The following is a 10380-nucleotide window of genomic DNA, read 5'->3' as shown; positions in this document are numbered from 1 at the left end:
GTTTAAGGTGCAATTCGTCTTTTTCCTGAATATTAATCTTTTTATCTCATTTTCTTTTCCTCGGATTATATCCTTTTAAATTATTTATTTCTCGTTAACCTTGCTATCCATTATTATTAACTTAAAATTTCTTTTAAAGAAAGTACAAGTTTGCTAGTCTGATATTGTTATCCATCTTTCTACGGTAAGAGTAATAATGGTTTTAATGTTTGTTTATTTATTTTAATTCAACATTGTCTGTGTTTTATATACTTTGTCACTGTCCTCGAAAATAATACATATTTAGAGCCGGAAACAAGATTCGTGAAATTTTACTGAACAGTATTAGTAAACTATAAATATGCAAGTGCGGTATGCTTGCCAAAGACTTCAGGACTTTCTTATTGATTTGTAAAGAAAAAAGTTACATTTGACAAAACAATTAAAAAGCTGTAATCCATTTCCTTCTCTATTTTGGAAAACTATGAAAATTAATTTTGTATTCGAATTTCTTATCAGTTTTTATTCATGTTCTATACTGCATAACCTGCATACTATCAATTCATCTGGCATAATACAGGTCATCAGAAATATAGAAGGTCTACTGCTAGAACATGTTATAAAGAACTATTGTATTCCTGTTCTGTTCAACAAAAGTGGTAATGTTAAAAATTTTATTTTTGACAATAGTGGTGTCTGTTGCAGGTAAGACACATTTTATAGTCCATTCCGCAAAAAACATATTTAAATTTCAGTGTTAAAGACTAGACTTAGACAATAACAACAGTTTCTAGACAGTTAATCACAAACAACTGTAGCCTGTCCTTTCGGTCTTAGTTAAATTGCTAACATATTCTTGCTTGTTTGCTTGTATTTGTGTACTTGTTTTATGAGGACCGAACAAAACTATTTGGATATTCGTACCTATGATCTGATACTTTCTTCTCTACGTGAAATTTATTGTATTACAGGAGAATATTGTCATCACTTCAAATCGGAATGTCAACAGACTAAATGCCACCATTACGACATTTTACAGTGTAACGCCAACGAAAATGTATGTCAATGCTGGAGATCTGGAGAAAGTAAGCTGTGTTTAATTTTGATAATGCAGTTTTTTTTATGATTATTTTTATGAAAGAAAAGGAGCAGGACGACAACAGAATATTTCAGTACAAAATTCAAGTCAACATCGACGTTGACTATAGGATTACTTTGATATTCCGTCTTTTAGTATTTCAATATATAAATAAATCGATGGAAGCAATAGTGAGCTTTCAGTTAAAATCAGTCTAAACATTATAAATTAAATTATTCTTTCTCCTATATTATCACAAGAAAAAAAATGTTTTAAATACTATATACAATTGTTTGGATAGATATGGTATTTGTTTTTGTTACATATAGTATATAATACCGTATTTAACATAAAATAAATGTTCAAAATCACCCTATTTACAAATCGCATAAAAACTAACATTAAGCGTACAACACACTAAAAATGAAATTAAATACATATTAGAGTTTAGATATACTTACTGATAGAATAACAATAAAATACATGGACACTGAAGAGCAGTGCAAAAACACGACATTGATGAAACAAACTAAAACTTGGCTAAAAGTAACAATACAGTCTTACACTTTTTTAATGATATTTTCGCATGCCTTAAAGTGACTTGGAGAGTGTTTATAAACGTTAGTGCAATTGACGAGAAACTTCGGTCCCCGTAATCTCACAGTTGTATTTTCGGAACGATTAGCGGTTGCGTATTTTTCTCTGACCTGAGCTTTATCATAGCCTGATACAAAGTAAAAGAGTTCTAAAAGATCTTTCATCGATAAATTGCACATGGAAAATTGCAAAATAAATAAATTTTGTGAAACATATTTACATGACCATTTCAGCATGTATGCATAATTTTGAAGATGAAGAATGCAGGCATTCTTGTTACTACCCAAAGACAATTTACCGTTGTGAACGATTAGCGGTTGCGTTTTTTTCTCTGACGTGAGCTTTATCATAGGCTGATACAAAGTAAAAGAGTTCTAAAAGATCTTTCATCGATAAATTGCACATGGAAAATTGCAAAATAAATAAATTTTGTGAAACATATTTACATGACCATTTCAGCATGTATGCATAATTTTGAAGATGAAGAATGCAGGCATTCTTGTTACTACCCAAACACAGTTTACCGTTGTGATTTTGGAACTTGTGCATGTTCCTTGCCTACCGACTCAATATTTGGAAAATAAAGTGACATAGTCATTTGTGCTTCTCTCATTACTCCACGTTTTATTTATTTATATATATCATAAAACATACAGAAGTATTCTTTACATTATTTAAATAATTTCGAGCCGATTTCGGATTTTGTACTTCTGTTGTTAAAGCTCTGGTGGTCCTTGTTTTTGTAGTTATAGTGTACGTCAAGATATACCAACAGTTGTAGTTCTTTAAATGATGGATATTGTGTAAGAAAATAATGATTTTGCTTTTAAAGGAAAAAATAATCATGTTCAAACAGAGGGTACTTCAATTGGTTCACATTTAGGTATGAATTATGCCTCCGTCCCTTTAAGTCTTTGGGAAAAAATATTTGAAAATTCACGGAATCAACCTATAGCATATTTCAGATTTGTTGATGATGTATTGGTGTTTATTACCAGTTGGTTTAGACTTGCTCTAAGATTTTCATATAGTGGCTTATTCACTTCATTCTCGAATTCAAGTTGATTTACAATATTTGAGTTAAAAAATAAAATTTGGGAGAAATTAATCATAATTGAGCATTATTAAATAAAGACTGATTTATATACAAAACTGACAGCCATCATCGATTCTAGAATTGGGGTGTAGCTTAGATTTGATTACTCCTCTGCTGGATCAAGGTTTATACGGGGAAGATAACGTAAACATGTAAAGGTCTGGAAAATTCCCAACGAAGTTAGAACGGTCAAACCTATAAGCAACATTTTGGTCGAACTCATACCACTGTGACCTTGATGGCAACACCGCCTGCGTTAACACCATCCCCTTTTAACACTCGGCCTGCTAAAGTTATATTAAAAATAGCTTTAGCTGGCCGGATCATTCCTCCTCGTAGCATAAATCTCGGGTTGTAACATAGTATACCATGTATGACAGCTCACATCAAATCAACGATACATGTATAACGATAAAATGTATACTTAGGTTTCAGAATGTGGCGACTCTATTCGCTACACTGCTCCATCAGTTTGTTTGTCTGTTTGTTGGGGTTTAACGTCCGAGCAGCAATATTCATATCAAGTTTGATACAGGAAAGATTATGTAAGCATGTAAGGGTTTGAACAATTCTTAACGATGTTAGAACTGTTAAATTTGCGAAACAAATTTTTGGTCGCTGTGACAGATCTATATCATTTTGTAGCCTTAAATAAAAACTAGAGACTTTCAGGAGCCTGAATCTCTCACTTGTTTAAATCTTTGTCTGTCAAGGGCAATAATTCTAACAAGGAGTTGTCCGGCAAATTTGACTCAAAGTAAAATTTAAAGTTTGGTAGGACTTATGAGAACATTTCATCAATTGAAAGTTTCTTTATTTCTATTATTATTTCCAAGATATTGACTGAAACATCATTCTTCATCTTTCACGGGCAATAACTCTAACAGGGAGTCGTCTGACAACTTTGGTCCAGTTCAGGCTTTTTAAGCCTTGTAATAAGAAACATTTTAGCAATTGATATAATTTGTCTAAACCTAACGGTTTTGGAGATATATGAGAAAAACTATTGATTGACCCTTTTGTTCTATTTTTACTAACAGTGGTCATGTTTTTTTTTTACAAGGATCAAAAATTCCCACATCAGAACTATGCAGAATGACATAGAAGTTTTCATACTAAGTTTGGTTCTATTGGTCAGGTAATTTCAGAGGAGAAGATTTATCAAAGAAATTACATTAAAATAGGGAAAAATGTCTAAAAATGTCTTTGTTCTATTTTTAGCTCCCCTATCAAAAGGCCAAGTGAGTTTATGCTATCACTTGGCGTCCGTCGTCGTGGTCGTGGACAAATTTTCGAAATCAGCCGACAGAATGTAAACTTAGCATGATTGTTTCTCCGAGTATTGTGCACAAAATACTGTTGGGATTTATGATCCGTGAAAAAAAACAAAGCCGCCGTTACTAAAAATATAGAACATAGGAGTCTGAAGGCATTTTTTTTTTTGGCAAATAATTCCAAAACCGTTACCTTGAGCAATCTTCTGGCAGAGAGTAATATTATTCAACATCAAGATACGGACCTATGCTAAAAGTTTCGAAACGATTTGTCAACTGATGTAGGAGTCATGGCTCCTGAAATAGCTTTTCTGGCATTGTTAACATGTACAACTTAGAAAATCTTCCTCTCAAAAACCATTTGACAGAATTCAATGAAAGTTGGCATAATTGTTTCTTAGGGTATCCCACACAGAATAACTTTATCCTTGAAAAGACTATGGCACCTGTTTTTTAAAACAATTTGAATTTTAACTGTCTCATTCCTCAAGTTTTTGAAATAAGCAAATGGTAAACCAGGTGAAGGATTCAGGCTCTCTTGAGCCTCTAGTTAGTAACAGCGGTCATATTTTTCGACAGATAAAAAAATCCTCACATTAGTTCTATGCAGGATACCCCAAGGAACTTACCAATTTTCGTTCCAATTGGTCACGCATTGTGAGATGAGAAGATTTTTTAAAGAAATAACATTAAAAATGGTAATAAAAAAAACGTCGAAAAAGGGCCATGGCTTATTAGATTAAAACGAAAACTTGACCACAGCGATATCTCATCATACTGAACACTTTAATCCTATGTCAGACATTGATTTAATCTGACAGTTTTGGAGCTGTATGCGAAAAACTACAGTCTGAAACTTATGTTCTATTTCTAGTAACGGCGGTCATATTTTTTCAATAGATCAAAAATTAGTTCTATGCAGGATAACCCAAGGAACATTTATACCAAGTTTGATTTCAATTGATCAAGCAGTGTCAGGGGAGAAGAGTCTTGAAAAATTGTTAACGATGACGTCCACGGAAGCCATGTGATGGCAATAGCTCACATTACCTTTCATATTACAAGTGCTTTAATTGTTGTTTTCCTTATCTTCAATTTTTATTTGTAATCATATTTTTTTCTGTTGCGTATTCTAATGTCCAAATTGTGCATATTGTAAAATTGTCGACGGCATTGATGACATTAACATTTATTAGGAGTTTATAACCATTATTGCTCTGACGATAAGTTTTGTTTTGTTTCTTTCATTCTTTCAACAGTTAATTCCCCCTTTACCATCTGCTTTATTCACAACAAAACTTGGATTTTTATTACGAAACAGACTGTTGTTTCATGTACTTATCTAAAGCACCTGGAAACTCTTCTAGAAAAGTTATTTTACTAGTTCTTCGTAAAAATAAATAATCTAAATAGATGCACTGGAAATCTATAATTTAATGATAAAACATTAAGTAGGCATGTCACGAACGATTTTCTAAGCATCATCAGGTGCAACCTTAGTTCGATAAGTACTAACATGTCTAATCGAAGCAAAATGATTAACAAGTTTACACCGTGTCATGTTATATGTCTTTATTCAATTCTTCCTATTTTCTTTTAATGATATTAATGTTCAAAAAAACAACACATCTCTTGAACCGGAACAATAGATTATACAACGGTTATAAATGACCTTTTCTAAAGAAAGCAAATTGTTTCTTTACCACTGAAACCTGGTAAGAATAATCTTTAGTGATAAGTGAATTGAGTCCCGTGCAGGTCCGGGTGTCAAAAAAATAGCCCTGCAGCAGCGTTAAGCTTGTCGTAAAAGGCGACTAAATAGTGCTCAGAGCCCTAGCCGGGGGCTAGGGCGCTCTGCCCACAGAGCAACTAGGATGTGTGGTGGTATGGGGTACCCCTGGCGTGTTACATGCTGGGGTTGTCAGGCTATAATACGGAAAACCTGACCGCAATCCATAGTGGCGCACCGTGTTGAGAAAGATGTCACGTTCCTCGCACGTTCAAGAACCCTACTGTGGTATTCTCCCGGAGTAGGAACCACAGGGCTCCGCCACAGGAGGCTAAATTGCCCGACCCTACCCACCTCTCCCTATTTCCAGTGGCAATCAAAATTTGTCGACCCCAATGTCCTTGTATCCCATCCCTTTTTCATTTCATCATCATTTCATGTTCATTTTATCATACACTTCATGTTCATCGTCTGAATAAAGCTGAAATATTGCTGCTCGGACGTTAAACCCCAACAAACAAAAAAGATAAGTGAATTGTAACGAATTTCATATATGTTCCTATATGTTCTACTCCTGGTACGAGGGATTGTAAATGTTCGTTTATGGGGTTCTTTTGTTTGTTCGTTTGTTTGGTGGTTTTTTTGTAATGATATATATTTGCCCTAAAGCATTATACTAATTGTCATCGTCTGATATGTCTATTGGCTGAAATGTCCGGCATTCAAAAAGAATTATTGGTTTTCGTGGTCCGAAATGTCTTTGGGTTGAATTGTCCGGCAATATCGTTTTTAAAATTTGTGAAACGTCTTAAAAGATGTCTTTTATTGTATTTAGTTTCAATGCATTCTGTTTCATTTAGTATAGTTTAATTGTGTATTTATTACGATTTGATTCACTTTATCGAATTGTTTCGTCTCAATTCTTTCTTTTATCGATTATTTTCGTTTCATTTTGGTTCGTTTTCCTTCCGCAATTTTTATGACCCGAGAATTATGGGTAATATTGATGACGTAATTTTCGTAAACACCCGAGAGCCATACTGCAGACTATAAGGCCAATCCTATCTTGGAAAAACCATGATTCGATTTGTATTTAATTATCGAAACTAGCAAATATTTTCCGAGACTGGTTTGGCACTCAATCGCACATACACAAGTATACGCAAATGAAGCTGCCATTGTGCTGTTTTTCAGCCCAGTTTTTTAAGGAAAAAATTGATATCATTCTAATTTTGTTCTTTCTACTCCCGAAAACATTTAAAAGTTGTTTGTTATTAATGTTCTACACATTTTTGTATGTTCTCTAAGCTTATTAAATCCTTGCACAAAGTAACATCAAAAGAAGATTTGCCGGATAGCTTTTTAATGACAAAGAATGTGGTTCACGTTGTTAGAAAACTCTCATGAAGATTACCGGTAGGATTAAATATTAAACGAAATTTTGTTATTGAAATTTTACTGTTCACAGGATGCAAGATATCGTCTATATATTCCTACTGTAAGGGTTTTATTGAAAAGAGAACATGAGATATAAGCGATGTGTACTTAAAATGGTATTTTGGTACAAAACATATCTCTGAATCTATAAACATATTTACATTTTTCAATTACTATTTTAATCAAATTTCTATTTCACATACTGAAGTACAAATTGTATTTGTGTTGGAAGCCAAAATTAACATTTCGTATAACATTTCCTAAGTATGTATTGAAAATGACACAAGGCTTGAGAGCTTTGTTTTATCTGTGTGTAGATCAAGAGCTGTTTTTTAAAAATAATATGGAACAGAACTGAAGTTTTAATCAACAACACACGTCAGAAACATCTGCAATGAACTTAATTAATTTGTTGTAATCAAAGAACCAGTGCCAAATCATTACCATTTCTAACAATTAGCAACGATAACAAGAAGTTGAGTTTTTAAAACACTCAATTTGAAATTACGATCGATTTAACTTCAAATACTGAACATTCTTACCGTATTTGAGAACACTTTATTACTGGCTCAACAAGTTACAGAACATGATAGTTAAACAGTCACACGACAAGTACATATCGTCATGTGTTGCTTCTGTGATAGGTGCGGTGTATTTATCACAAATTTGATAGTTTGGGTTCTTTTTCAAAAAGGCTAATGAAGCGTATGTTGTTCACTTAAGATTATGATGTATTGATTTGAAATCCAAGGAAGGATGTTATAAATTACTATATTTATTTTTGTGGTTGCTTTTTGTGAAGATTTTGTCTAATTATCATAATCGCGATAATTATTTTCCATGGTTTTGCAGAAAAAGTATTTATAAGATTACCTACACCGGAAAACTATTTCGACAGTAGTTGATAGGAGTTAAGATGAATGGTAACTGACTAAAGACAAATAACATGCGATTCAGTAATTACCGAATATTTATGAAGTCTTACACTAATATCTTAAATGTCGTTTGTTACACATGCGATGCATTTTTGCTTCAGAGAATTAAGGTTTATGACATATTTCATGTCCACCATAAGCTTTATTTAATGTACTCATATCAGCATTGTTAAGAAAAGTGTCTTTTTATATCATATCATTTAACATGTTGACTTGATTACGAACATATTAAGATCAATCAAAAAAGCTCTTATGGGTATATAAAATTATACAATTACTGCAAATTGCAAGTTAATCAACTAATTACACCATACTGATGCAATTTTCATAATATTCCACATTTGTAACGATTTACATTTTGGTATTTTTGTTTGTTTGTTTGTTTGGTTTTTTTTGTTTTTTTTTTTTGGTTTTTTTTGTTTTTTTTGTTTTTTTTTTTTTGTTTTGTTTTGTTTTTTTTTTTTTTTTTTGTTTAGTACAATAACATATTTTACTGATGAAACATATAAATATCCATACAAGTACATGAACTAACTTTCGTACTATAAACAATATATACAACGCTTTTATGTTTCAAGGTATTTACACGTCAAAGTCATCGTCACACTTGAATGGTTTAAACGTCCATTTTATACCATATGACGTTTACTAATTACTAAAATTGGAAACATTTCTATTTTCTATGGTATCCCTGTTGTATTTTGAACTATTACATTATTTTTTATCAACAAAAATATATATATGTTACATTTTCCCCTTTTTATTAATCAAATTAAATATAAAATAAGATAAAAGAATTATATTGACCCATTTTTTTTCAGTTCTGCCCACCTTAATTCTTAAACCCAAATAAAAAATCACGATTCCATATTTTCAATGTCCTCATTAACATGAAATTATACTATATGTTAGTAAAATCAAGGATAACCACAATTAAAGCAATATAGAAAAGTCAAATGTAAACACGAAGAAAAAAACCGTGAACAGCAACAGCAAACAACGCAAACACAACAATGAGCAAATAAACGGTTCGGAGCAATAACCAGATGCCTCGCTGCAGGCACGGTAGGCGTCCTCTGCTTTTCTATAAACAGAAGCCGGTTTGCTCATGTCATAATCGATACAATACGGAAGAAAAAAATCAATGACGATCTATATTTTCCCTGGCGGTGATTGAATAATTGTTTGTAAGTCGAAAAATTAATTATTAAAACTGTCGATTTAGAATTCATTTTAAAATCACAATTGTCTTAACTTTATTTTTAAAATAGTACATTATACCTGTAGGTAAAACACATGCATGCTCATGAATTTATCTTAGTGTTTAACTTTCAGATTAATATATAATATTACAATCACTACAAGTACTTTAAACAATATCGGAATTGAATAACCGATATTAAGCTGATAGCTTTTATCTACGTCATTTAAAATGATTGCCAATTTTATTGTTTAAGTTTTGATTTCGTACTTTTTCTTACAAATTAATTACGCACACAGTGTTATAACTGCTAAGAAAGTGATATTTCTCGTTGTTGGTTAATTCTTTTCACAGTAGGTACCTAGCCAGTGAATATTGGAAATCGCTTTATGTTTTTTGTTGACGTGATCATATATAAGCCAATACGAAAACATGAAGGCTACATTTATAAAAAAAAAGTTTAAAACTTTACATTTTTATTATTAACAGAAGAAAATCCCGAATCAAAGACAAATGTAACCAAGCTTGTTTTATGAAATATTAGTTCTTATAAGAGTAATCAAGGTAACAAATATTCTAGCGTAAATTAAAAGAATGTTATGCAGGGACTAAGACCAGACATGGAAAACAGACACACACATCAAAGAACATGAAAATAACCAAAACAATACATACAAAGTAACGAAAGTAAATGAGCAACTCGGACTGCACTAAAAACTGGGAGCATGTGATTATACTAAGTTTATTTTGGTATATGTCTCAGAAAATCAAACTAACGTTTGCAATTGGCCCATGCTGCTGCCAGTGTTGTTTAGAGGAGTCCGTATTGTTTATTTGACTTTTGTTTCTTTGTTCATGTTTTGTTGTTTTTTTTTATTATTTCATGTTGTGTGTGTCTATTTTCCCTGTCTAGTCTTTATCTAATATATTCTTTTGACTACCTTCGAATAAAGGTTCCCTTGGTTACTTTTTGTTATATATAATGAAATTGAGCTCTTTGTATTCACATTTGTTTGTTTTAAGCTATAATTTTGTCATTTGTTATGGGAAAAGT

General features: G+C 32.0%; 1 long non-coding RNA gene across 2 annotated transcripts; it reads left to right on the top strand.

The window, feature by feature from the left end:
- The first annotated feature begins 526 nt into the window (after positions 1-526).
- Positions 527-2269, top strand: LOC148629549 (uncharacterized). 2 transcript variants are annotated; one of them, XR_015919358.1, is made up of 3 exons: positions 527-684; positions 951-1064; positions 2114-2269. It is a non-coding gene; the product is annotated as an uncharacterized LOC148629549 (long non-coding RNA). The 2 variants fall into 2 exon arrangements; XR_015919359.1 differs by lacking the exon at positions 2114-2269 and adding an exon at positions 1888-2009.
- The last annotated feature ends 8111 nt before the right edge of the window (positions 2270-10380 follow it).

The sequence above is a fragment of the Perna viridis genome, chromosome 1, assembly GCF_037379345.1.
Source record: "Perna viridis isolate PV_CMFRI_1.1 ecotype Kerala chromosome 1, ASM3737934v1, whole genome shotgun sequence".
Classification (NCBI taxonomy): Eukaryota; Metazoa; Mollusca; class Bivalvia; order Mytilida; family Mytilidae; genus Perna; species Perna viridis.
This window is presented reverse-complemented; position numbering and strand designations above follow the sequence as displayed.